We start from the raw sequence: 13,560 nt of genomic DNA on the forward strand, positions 1-13,560 counted from the left end.
TCATTAATGCCTTTCACATAAGCAGAGTGAAAAGAAAGATGGCCACCCTCAAACACTTTTGAATCGGAGGTAACTTTCATTTCATCCATTCTGCTCCTGAGAAGTTGACATTATAATAATGAAAACATGTCAGGTTGGTGAGATTTAAATGGAGCTTGCACATTTGCTAGCATTGCTGGCTGCCTCGGTACTTTTGTTGATGAAATGAAGTGCTTTACAATATTAAATCATTATTTCATGCCACTCGTATTAACGTTTAGAAGGGCATTGCCAATTATATTACACTATTTCTTATAGTTGATTAACATCATAGAGCTGATAATGTCCCATTTGTGGGGTAAGACCCTGAGATTCTTTTTAGAGGAAGAGGAAAGATTATTTATAACATATTTATTTTTGCTTATAGATTTTGAGTTAGATGCACCTTTTCCAAATTGGCTAGAGTGGGTGAGGGAGGAGACAGAAGAAAGCAAAAATAAGAGAGAGATGGAGAGATCCCACAGGTTTCCAAGGAGCATTCTGTTTTCCCTGTTTTTCCTAAGAGCACTTTCATAAAGACCCTGCATGGAGCATTGAAGGGGAAAAGAAAGAACCTGGGAAAGAAAAATAGGTTGTAGTAATCGCTAATAAGCCCTCTGGAACAGACGGGGTGTCTTATGGTCTCTGACATTACCTGGCCGTCCTCATAGTGACATGAGTTCTGTGATCCTCACTTCACATGCTTTTCCCCAGAGAAGGCTTAGTTTTGAAAGAGATGCAAAGAAGAATCCACAAAATCCTTTTCCCCAATGTTAACTTTACCCCCCCCCCGAAATTTTCTCCAGTCTTTAAAAGTATATATAATAAGTTTAAAATATTATAGAGAAAAAAATTATGAGCAGCAATTTGGTCGGAAAGGTGAGGAGGAGCATGGATAGATATCTTGGCAATTGGTCACCTGTTCATGTCTGGGAGTGGCCTTTCCAGATGTTTTTGGCATCTCTCAAGGCATCGGAGCTACATGCTGGGGATAGCAACCAAGCACATTTTGCCTTCCTAATCTGAAAGCTTCAGAATTGAGTGAATTACTCATAGACATCTCGATGGAAGCAGCAGTTAAATGTTGAAAAAGACTCTCACTTTGCTTTTCTTTATTCGTATGTGCTCCACTGGCCGGTCTGTTCAAATTGTCTTCAACAAAGTAGAAATAGTATTTCTATTATACTATTCTCTATACTATTGCCAATGGTATTTCTAGAGCAGTTATTAAGACTATCCAAAAACCATCCATAAGAGGATATATTTGATCAAAAAATGTAATAACAATGGAAGAAATCTTATCTTTGAACACTTAACAATTTAATGATTATATTGAGTACTCACGCTGCCCCAGACCTTGGTCCCAGACCTTGTTGTAAGTTTTTCATGTGTGTTAACTCATATCAACCTCTTTTTTTAAATTTTTTTAATCTTTGTTTATTTTTGAGAGAGAGACAGCACATGAGCAGGGGAGGAGCAGAGAGAGAGGGAGACACAGAATGCGAAGCAGGCTCCAGGCTCCAAGCTGTCAGCAAAGAACCTGACACAGGGCTCGAACTCACAAACTGTGAGATCATGACCTGAGCCAAAGTCGGACGCTCAACCGACTGAGCTACCCAGGCACCCATCATATCAACCTCTTAACAACACTATGAGTTAGTTTTTAAGAAATTCAAGCACATCGAACTTAATTTGCCCAAAGTTATCCATGTGTGGTAAGTGGTGGAACAGGGAGTTAGGCCAGGCAACCTTGGATCCCATGTTAGACTTCCTTCCCCATTTTTTGCAAGACTAGTAAAAGAGAAGACAGAAATGTTATCTGACTTCAATAACTGCTATCTTGATGATAGAGTAGTAAGAGTTTATCATATGATCATATCAATTTACCCATCACTAAACTCATCTTTTTCATTAAAACTGATGTTGACAAACTTTCTATCTCTTTTCACTTTCTGTTGAAGACATCGCTGTCTTCGTAGTAACGCGTATTCACAATGTCTGACACTCCACACTCTTGTCTATTACCAAATTCCTTTTCATCTTTCAAGATTTAGCTGAAGAATTACTCCTTCTGTGAATCCCTTGCCAGGAAGGTTGTATTTCTCTTACATTTTGGTCTTCTAATGGTCTGTTCCTCTTGGTTCCCCAACACTGGTGTCTACATCAAATACTTCATAATCACCCTGGAGATCCTACACCAACCCTCAGAGATTCAGGCTCAGCCTGTCTGCTCCCAAATTCACTTATATTTCCCTCCCCTCTTCCTGCTCCCATATCTTCGTCTATCCCCTTGAATATTTACTTCTGGAACCCAGACCTATAACTGACAAAAAGGACGTGCTCAACAAATACTACTGAAGGAATGAAGGGAAATAATAACTCAGATCAAGTTGACGCCACAGAGATTTTCAGAAAAACAAATTCTAGAATCTACATCAGCATTAAATTAGCTCAATCATAATTGTTCTTCATAAATGTCACAATATCAATCACTTACAAGAATGACTTAAATTCGGTAAGAAATAATTCCATTATATTCTATAAATTCTACTTATGAGCACAGAAACCTTCATGGTCATTTCAAATGAACATTTTACATCTGTAACACATATAGGGTTAACTTGTTTATCTGGAAGGAGCAGATTTCTAGAATGACTCTATTCAGAGTTCTGAACAAATGAAGCTTATTGTACTGAAATTCTGTGAGATTAAAAATTGTTGCTCTATAGAAAGAATTCTGTCCATTTATGAAAAATAAATAATCAAGTTTAGGCCATTTTCAATGTTAAAAGTCTCTAAACATACAGAAAAGTAAAAGATACCTATATAAATGTTAACCTTTTCTACACTGGCTGGACCACGTCATCATAATGCTTCTCCTTAAATGCTTCAGCGTACAACCTCCCAAACAACACTGACCTTATCCTACATAAGACCAATGCCATTATCACAGCTAACAGTATTAACAGTGTTTGAAAATCATCACCCAACGCTTAACCCATATTCAAATTTCAGGCTACTGTTATTAAAGTCTCTTTGGTAGTCATTTAAAAAAATCATAATCATTCAAGGATAATTTGCTGGAATCATCTATTAGCTTCTTAAGTTTCCTTCATGCATAAATCATCATTGACTTTGAAGGGACAGAGACAATTGTTTCTTAAAATGTTTTGCCTTTTGATTTGTCTGATAGTTTTCTCATTGGTTTTTTTTTTAAACTTACTCCTTTCTCGTTGGTATTTCCCATCATCTGAGTTAGCTGATTGAATTCAGGTTAAACATCTTTGTAAAGAATAGTCACAGGTGAAGTTGCCGCTTTCACGTTGCATCATATCAGTAGGTACACAACGTCTGGTTGTCCTCCAAATAATTTGATCAGCAGGCAATGGTATAAAGTCAGCATCACTTGCAAAGAAGGACACAGCTCTGGTCGCTTTGCTATGAGCAAACCTTAAAAGCCTCATTTTCCAAAGACAGCTCTCCCATTGTCTCCGCCATAATTTCTGGAATGTCGACGTTTTCCCCTTTTGTTTATCCTGAGCTATCAGAAACCTTTGATACGACTAACATATTAAAAACCACTCTCTGCCATTTACACTTTATCTTGATCCATATTATTGGATTATATAGCCAATGATTCAGCGAGGTACTTGAGGGAAGACAGCAGTGAGCATATGTATCTTAATGGAAGAGAGAAGTGCACAAGAGTGGAAATTGGATAGTCTGGTTGGCAGATAGTACCAGGGTTTCTTAACAGTTATTTTGTGGTGGGATGGGCTATTAGTGTAGACAGGGAAGTTAAATAGGGGGTGGGGAGTTAGCAGTGAGGTGTGAAAAGAATATTTTTAAGGGTCTGGGAGGATTCTTATCAACTCTACATGTGCATCACAGCTCCAACCTGTGAATGCGTTACAGTAATGCTCAGTCTTCCCCAGGAGTTGTCCCACGTCCCCACACAACTGACCAACTATGCTACCTTTTCCTTTTGGCTCTCCTTCTCTGATTTTACCAACAAAAACACGACTTGAGAATATTCATTAGAACCAACTAACGATCCTCATATACTTTTCATACGTTTTATTTTTTCCACCCAAAGCTGCTATGCTTTAAATACTTTTGCTTATTTATGTCTATCTTCTGGATGAAGGCAAGGCTTTGGATGACCTTGGTCATTCTTCTATCTACAGTTTCAGTAAACGCTGTCACTGTTGAATGAAGGAATGAATGAACAACCTGGAGACAGGCTGGAAGCTTTATTTTCTGTTGTCTATACTCCTTTGCATCGTTAATACTATCGACTGCTTTTAGTGGAATTTATTGGACGATGATGCACAGACTAAAAGAATGTGAAATATGTTTTCATGAAGTCAGTACCTTGCAGTTCTAAAGAAACTATACACCTTTCTCATTTACCTGGAGGGACTGTCTCTAGGTATCTCTTCGATTATTTTAAGTGTATTTTCTGTGATGAGGCACTTTGGATATAAGGACAGAGCAAGAGCTCAAACTTGTTTTTTCCCCTGCGATGTTTTGTTCCTCTGGCAACAGTACACATCAAATTGAAGGGATTGTGGGCATACACAGAAACTCCGAGCAACAATTTTTTCATTTGTTAGATGAAATGCAAGTCCACTTAGAAAAATAGTCTTCCCGCATTTCTCCCAGGAGAAAAGAGTGAATGAGTAAAGAATAAAGAGTTACGGATGTTGACCTTTGAAACTCTCCCCAAAGCTGCATGACCACTGATGGGATGACATAAAAAGTCATTTCCCTTATAATGAGATACCAAGCGGCCCTGTCTTCTTTTAGAACCTGGCATTTAAAAATACATTTACTTCTATTATGTACTGGCCTAACCTGCACAGGCTATTGCATATGACATATTACCCGAGCAGATGTTTTAGACAACATGCTGGCAGCGGTACAAGTGAAGAATAAAGTTTATAGTTTTGTTCCTTCAATTTCAGAATCCCACAATTGAGAAAGCTTTTTTATCTGGCAATTTATTGCAAATGTTATGTAAACTGCCCATTAATTTTATGCCTACTGTGCAGCAGACTCTTTAATATGAAAAAGTAGGGGAGACATAGACATCCAGATGAGTTTCTGCCACAGGACGTCTTGTCACGTTAGCAGAATCTTTTGTAGCCAATTTGCCTTTGACCTTGTGACCTTACCGGTGAGGAGGCAGGTGAGAGGGACATTCGGATATGTAGGGAATTGTATTTCTCGATACTAAAGGGGGGAGAGTGGAAGGGGAAGAATCAGGAAGGTAAGATATGATGGTAGGAATTTTTATAATTGTGTCATTTTGACTATTCCTAGCTTTCAGAAGAAGTGAAGAGCTTAAAAAAAAAAAGCAACAAAACAAACCTACCCCGTTCCAGGGAAACGATGGCGTTCGTTTCACTGTCATGACCTCTACTGCAATTTATATTATGAACACAAAATAAGCCCGTTTAATATTTCATTAAAATGTATAAAGTATAAACATACAGTATTATGTTACATAATGCATTTGCAAGTTGATATTCAGATGTGGGAGATTTCTGTATTCATGAAGGAATGACCTTCATACCCCACTGGCAGATCACCAGTTTATGCAATCGTACAACATTTTTATTTTATTTATGTGCCATATGAAAATATGACATTCATACCATCATCTCTAACAAATGTATTATCAATCGGAGAGGGCACAAAACCATCGCTGTATTCGCTGGGCTGCTGGCACAGGCCTTTGCCCCAATGACTTGGAATGCCACCTCAAAGCTGTGCATCTGCTTAAGTATTTGCATATGGAGTTCTGAAATTTGCCTTTCCTTATCCAAACTGGTAGAACGATCATTTAAAAATGGAAAAGACATGATTATTCATGCTATATGATCAACAAGGAACGTTCTTAAACGGCAGAGAAGTGGAAATTTGGAGAACTGCATGGAAATTAATGAATTCCAAGTCAATTAATAAAACGCCACCACCGCCATCATGCAATCAGGACATATGAACGATTTCTGAGTTTCACATGGGGGATTCATCAAGATAAACAGATGTTCACTCGACACTATGATCTCTCCTCCTTCAAGCGGCACGGATTCTGTTCCGTCTAATCTTTTAGTTGCCAATTCTGATCCAATAGGAGGCCCTGAAGAAGCCGACCACGTACATGAATTGGCTGCCTTTTCTCCGGTGGCAGGACCAAAGGTGCAGATTTAGATTCAGCAAAATCAGTGGGGGAAAAATCAGTGGGGGAAAAATCAGTGTCGTAAAATTGCTTAGAAGTTTCGATACTGCTCCTGATAGGGCTTAGAGTCAAAGATGTAAAAACAAAAAATTATCTAACGGGGCACCGGGGTGGCTCAGGCAGTTGAGTGTCTGACTCTTGGTGTTGGCCCTGGTCATGATCTCACAGTCTCTCAGTTTGAGCCCCATGTCTGGCTCTGTGCTGGCGGCACGGAGCTTGCTTGGGATTCTCTCCCTCTCTCTCTCTGCCCCTGCCCCGCTCCTGCTGTCTCTCTCAAAATAAATAAATTTAAAAAATTTTTCAAAAAGAAGAATAATTTAAGAAATCAAAAATTTTAAAGAAATTGAAGTTACATACACTTTAAGATGTAAGAAAAATTATTTAAGAAATTATTTGAAAATTTTTAAGAAATTGAAGTTACATATACTTAAAAAATTTAATGTTTTTAAAGTTTTTATTTAAATTCCAGTTAACATACAGTGTAATATTGGTGTCAGGTGTATAGTGTAGCGATTCAACACGTCCGTACAACCCCGGTGCTCTTCACAAATGTACTCCTCTATCCCCATCACCTGTTTAACCCATCTGCTCACCCCCCTTCCCTCTGGTAACCCTCAGTTTGTTCTCTAAGAGCGTGTTTCTTGGTTTGCCTCTCCCTTTTTTTCCACTTTGCTCATTTGTTTGGTTGCTTAAATACATATGCTTTGGCAGACCCCATAAGCAATAGTACTTTTTAGAATGACACTCGAATCTCAACATTTTCTTTTCTTTTGTTCAACAAACCTAAGAGATGCTTGTTTGGCCATTTGTTTACGAAAACGAGAAATTAAATGATTCTGCATCTCCAAACAGAGTACAATAAAGTCTATTGCTACAAGTTAGCACATGTATTTTTTTTTTTTTTTTACAATGGTGGGATAAATTAGTGCCAAGTTCTGATTCTTAAAGTTTCCTTTCCTTCCAGTTCACATCAGGTGATTGTGGTAGACTAAATGCTCCTGGAAATTGAGCTCGCAAATAATTAAAGGGTCCTCCCACTTTTCTACAATCTTTTATTTTCTGGCATCTCTTGAGATAATGAACCAAAAATTCTATATTATTGACAGCAGATTAGCTTGAATACAGTTGGTGCTGATTACTACTAGAGAGAAAAGCATTCCCTTCCAATGTGGAAAGATTTTTGTCAGTCGCGTTCTATTTCTTTATTGTGTTACGTTAGAAACAACCACTACAAATGAATTATATGCACTTACTCTTTTTTACTTATTAAATTAGAAAATAAGAATTTGATTTGATTATTTAATGAATCTCATCCTGCTCCAGTAATTGATGCATTTTATTAAGAAAGCAGATCCCTCTTAATCTCCTCAAACTTCCAGTTATAAAATAAGTAAGTTACAGGAATGAAAAGTACAGTATAGGGAATATAGTCAATAATATTGTAATAGCTCCGTATGGTAACTACACTTACATTGGTGAGCATTTTGTCACATATATGATTGTTGAATCACTCCAAACTAAAATAATAGTGTATATCAACTATACTTCAATTAAAAAAAAAGAAAGAAAAATGTCCTTTGGTATCCATGAGTTTCTACCACTTCCACAGTTATTTATAACCAAACAAGGATCCTCCAGTTATTTGTTTAATGTTTTTATTTGTTTTTGAGAGAGAGACAGACAGAGCATGAGCTGGGGAGGGGTCGAGAGAGAGGGAGACACAGAATCCAAAGCAAGCTCCAGGTTCTGAGCTGTCAGCACAGAGCCTGACGCGGGGCTCGAACTCACAGACCGTGAGATCATGACCTGAGCCGAAGTCAGACGCTTAACCGACTGAGCCACCCAGGCGCCCCTTGGTGAAACATATTTAGAGCTGTTCTTCCTTTCTTAGAATGCAGACAGTATTTGAAATAATGTTAAGCAGCTTCTTCCTGAAACTTCTCCAACGGCCACTCTCATTTAGTGCATCTACCTGTAATACCTGTCAATTGATTTACAAGTGATTTTATAATATCAACATTGAGTTCTTTTCATACCTTTGCTGTGAAATGAATCGATAAAGATAAAGCAGTAACACCGAGCTTGACTCATTGTGGGCGGCCAGTAAACCACGGTCGTGCTAATGAAATCGGGGGCTATCTCATCGCAGTGCTGCCTACATCTGGCCAGCCTCTTTGGAATTACAAAGATGATAAAGTTATCAATGACTTAGGTTTCACCAGTATTTACCGAGCACTGGCACAAGGAGTCCAGGACCTGATTCCATGACAGTCCCGTGAGATAGATAGGGAAAATATTACACTGTCTTAGAAAGTCCAGAAAAATTAATTGACGTACATTAGCCCATATTCGCTTAGTCTGCCACTTATGTGCCTTGATTAAGCCTTATTGTTTTCAAGAAACAGAAACTGGCTCAAATCAGCTCAAATGAAAGAATGAACGTGTTGAAGAAAACAGAGGGAGGTAGAAAGTGGAGTTGGACCTCACAAGTGGCTAAGTCAGGCTTTGTCTCCCTGGGGCTTTTGGCTCTCATCTGCACATCTGCTTCAGCTTTCCTTTCCTCTGGAGATTTTTCTTATCTTTTCTATGTATTTTGCCTAAGTGATGCTACCCAGGCCCTGGTTCTAAAATCCCTTCAATTTGGGGCACCTAACGAAGACAAACATTTCGTCTCTCTGTTCCACATCGTAATTCTCACACCTGAGGTTCTCAATGCCTCCCTCGTCCCTCCCACATTCTCATACAGGAGAGGGGGACATCCCGGCTCCCAACAGCTGGGGACGGGGATTCAGAATTGCAAGACCTGCTGTCCTTTGGCAGGTTGTGGGCTTATACTCTTCCAGAAGGTGATGTGGATAAGTTGGGTGTGAAAGCCAGTGGGATTTTGATGCCTCCAGAAGACAAAAATCTTATAATTCTGTCACCAGGTTGCTCTGTACTCTTCCTGAACATGCTCAAAGTTGTAATCCAGTCTCTTAAAAAAAAAAAAGGAGGTTATCTAATTTTCTTGTAAAGTTTATTTATTTACTGAGAGAGAGAGAGAGAGAGAGAGAGAGAGAGAGAGAATCCCAAGCTGGCTCCACAGATGTGGAGCCCAATGTAGGGTTCAAATTCACAAACTGGGAGATCGTGACCTGAGATGAAGTCTGATGCTTAACCAACAGAACCACCCAGGTGCCCCAAGGTTACCTAATGTTTTAAAGTTGTTAGATGACTTTAACTTCAGATAAACAGCTTTCCCCCGCTCCTTTTCATTTAGAGGAGAAAAACTAAATGCAACCAAATGTATTCTTTTGATTTTTATGAAATAATTTTCCCGTTCAATTATTCCTCAGAAAATTCATTTGGTGTTCGTAAAAGATCCCCTAGTAAAGCTCGATATGATCGTTAGAGAGAAGTATTGTTTTCCTGAATGGTTATGAAGCACCCTGGGGGAATAAGCATGAGTTAAGTAAAATTAATCTGACAGCATCTGAAAGCACATACTGCAAATGCAATCTACTCAAATATTAGAATTCCATGCATACATAATGTATAGATATTATAGATTATCTATCTATCTATCTGTCTATCTATCTATCTATCTATTCCTTGCTCCCTTTACATTTTTCAATAGAGTTTGGATGTCATGATTAAAAAGAAAACAAACCCCAAAACTCTAAGCAATAAAAATCAATGAAAAAGAGTTTTAAACAAATGGAGTAGCCACAGGAGGCTTAAAGCAGACAGCCTCCTTCTAGTACAGCAGCAGGAGCGAGAAGGGATCCATGAGCCCTGCTCCTCACACCCCAAGGAGTTCATGAGATAGATGTCTTTATCCTCAACTGCCTTAGGAAGTTGTCCTGTCCCTGGAATATGGCTCCATATGGCAACCGGTTAATTTGAATCCTGAAGGGAAGAAATGACTGGAACCATTTAAAAAATGTAAGTTTCTTTGCTCCCTGTATGTAAAGCTATAGAGAAAGCTTTTTCCAAAAAATCAACATTATGTGTCCATCAATTTGAAGTCCCTGCTCCCCAACACTAATGTGTTGAAATTAATTTGCTTTACACGAGGCTTGTAGAAGTTATATGCAAGGGTTAGGCCCTCAAAGTTAGCCGTTCAGCACACTGGAGCCTGCTATCTTTTGAAAACATAAATAATTGTCCACTGTTTTCATATTACACTTGAAAGACCCAAAAAAGCCCAAGGTCTTAACAAAGCTTCCGGCCCTAAGTGGCCAACCATCAATTCCTATCACTGTTTCCTTGTTCCCTTTACTCTAGCCACGTGGTCATTCTTCCCACTTCTAGAACATGCTGGGGGTGCTCCCCAGTGAGGGCCTTTACCAGGCTACTACACCGCGTGGAATACTCATTTCTGCAGTCGTTGTTTGGCTTGCCCTCTCACTTCATTTAGTCTCATCTTCAGTGCCATCTGATTAAGAGAAGCCTTCTTGAGGTGCTTGGGTGGCTCAGTCAGTTAGTGTCTGACTTTGGCTTAGGTCATGATCTCACAGTTTGTGAATTTGAGCCCCATGTCAGGTTCACTGCTGTCAGCTTGTCATCACAGAACCTGCTTCAGATCCTCTGTCCCCTTTTCCTCTGTCCCTCCGCTACCCACTTACTCTCTCTCTCTCTCAAAAAAAAAATATAAAAAAGAGAAGTCTTCTTGATCAGTCCATTTAAAATAGAACCCACTCATCATTCTTTATGTTCTATAGTGTCTTACCATTTCTTTCTAATACTCGTCATCACCAGACGTTAAATTATTAATCTCTAATCTTTATTATTCTTCTTCTCCATTAGAACATAAACTCTCTGAGAGCAGGGACCTTGTCTGTTTGTTCTTTTGCTCCATAGTGTCTAGAATAAGAATGTGACACATTGTAGGCATTTCAGATGCAAGTGCATAAACTTTGTGTTCTCAGTTCATGACAGGATAAATACATTATGTGAGAATATGCATTCAGAACCCCTTGTAGGAATCTGGCATTCATGCAACATACAGGTTTAGGATTTTGTAGATTATCAAAGTATTGGTCCATAACAAATTGGGGAAAGTAAAAAAAGATGGTCCGTCAGCCAGGAACTTAGAGAGGTAGTTGGTTAGATGGTGGAAGGTGAATGCCATAAAAATACAAATTCTAATGGTCTGTACTGTGTAGGAATATGAACTCCAGAGTGAAAAATATGCTGCTGAAGCTTACATTATATGCTTCTAAAAGAGGAGACTTGGGAGTCCTCTTTGGATTTTGGAGACAACACATCCTGTTGTGTGGCTCTGATCCACTTAGCAAGTATTTTGCTAAAGAAAGCTCTAAAGCAGGCCCGGGTTATAGAGACGATCCAAACCAAGTATTGAAGCAAGTAAGAATTCTGGTTGGAGCTTCTGACAATTTCTCATTAGATAAACATAGCACAGAACTGAAGGGTTTTAGAAGAAAGTTTTGGTCTATTTTCCAGGAGCCTGGTTTCTTTATGAGAAACAGTTATTAACTTGTTACATGAACCAAATAGAAACTGAACACATGACTTGGGGCATCAAATGACAATTCCAAGTTATCCAGAATGAAATTGATGTTACTCAGGCCACTAAGTCATAAGGTTGGGCACATTCAGCAGGGCAATATTATGATTGGCAAAAGTATTACCCATATATGTTTCTATAAGCAACCTATAGTGTAACATTGTAGGTCTAATACGTAACAGACACATTAGCTATGACAGCACACCTATAAACATCAAAAAGGAACTTGAAAAACAATGGAACAGCAATGATAACCTTCAAGCAACAATCTAGACATGTACATTCAATGAAAACACCCGTCAAAAATCAGGACATAATCACTAGTTGGGATGAGCACTGGGTGTTACATGTAAGTGATGAATCACTAAATTCTACTCCTGAAACCAATACTACACTATATGTTAACTAACTTGAATTTAAATTAAAAAAATCAGGACATAAGTATTTCTTTTCAAACGCATAAAAATGAAGAGAATTTGCCAGCAGCAAACACAAACTAAAAAAAATAATGAATAATATTCTTTGGGGAGAAGGGACAATTCCCTATAGCATTTCAGAGATGCAGGAACAAATATGCAGAGGAGCAAAAAAGGTAAAAATAAAGACAAATGTGAATGAATATTGATATATAAAAGAATAACAACAATTTATTGAATATTAAAATATATAACATCAATAATACATACGGTAGAAGTGAGGTAAATATTGTGAAAGTATTCTAATATCTTTTAATTGTCCAGGAAATCATAAAAGTACAAATCTATATATTAGAAATTCACAAGCAGAAAACGCATGTTGTGATTTCTGTAGTAACCATTAGAAGAATAGTAAATCAATGTACAACTGACAAGTTGTAGTGAGCAAATAAAATAATAAAATTGTTGGGGCACCTGGGTGACTCAGTCCATTGAGTGTCGGATTTCGGCTCAGGTCGTGACCTCGTGGTTTGTGAGTTCGAGCCCCACATTGGTCTTGTTGCTGTCAGCCTGTCAGCGCAAAGCCCACTCCAGATCATCTGTCACCCTCTCTCTGCCTCTCTCCCACTTGTGCTCTGTCAAAAATAAATAAATATTTAAAAAATAATAATAAAATTGCCTATTTGATTGAAAGTAATGCAATAAAAACAGGAAAGAAGAAACAAAGAAATATAGGGACAAAGAGTGAAAGTAAATAGTAAAACGGTAAATTTAAATCCTCAAATATCTGTAATTTTATTAAATGTAAGTCAACTAAACACTTCATTTAGAAAACAAATTTTAGACTACAAAAGCAAATAAAAGCTCCATATCATTTGCTCCTGATAAAAAACTCATCTTGAATGTAGGATTTCAGAAATATTAAAAGTAAAAGGACAAATAAAGGTGTTCTATGTAAATAGCATCCAAAAGATACTAAAATACATAAAAAGGGTCTTTTTATAATAATGAAAAGGCTCATTTCACTGAGAAAATTTAATAATCTTAAGTGTGCCCCTTAAGCAAGTATACAAAGTGAAAATTGGCAAAGCTAAAATAATAAATAAATAAATCCAAAACAATAGTGGAAGATTATAACACATCTTTCGGTAACTAGGATTGGCTGACAAAAAGTCAGTAAGGACAAAAATTCAGATGATTTAAACAGAACTACCAGTATTGATGTAAAGGATCCATGTGGAAAATTGCATGTAAACTACAGAACCTATATCCTTCTCAAGTACATGTGGAACATTTAAAAAATTGTAGGCAGTAAAGTAAGTTCCAACAATTTTGAAAGATTACAATCACAGGTAGTGTGGCATATCAAAACT

This window comes from Panthera tigris, chromosome F2, assembly GCF_018350195.1.
Source record: "Panthera tigris isolate Pti1 chromosome F2, P.tigris_Pti1_mat1.1, whole genome shotgun sequence".
Classification (NCBI taxonomy): Eukaryota; Metazoa; Chordata; class Mammalia; order Carnivora; family Felidae; genus Panthera; species Panthera tigris.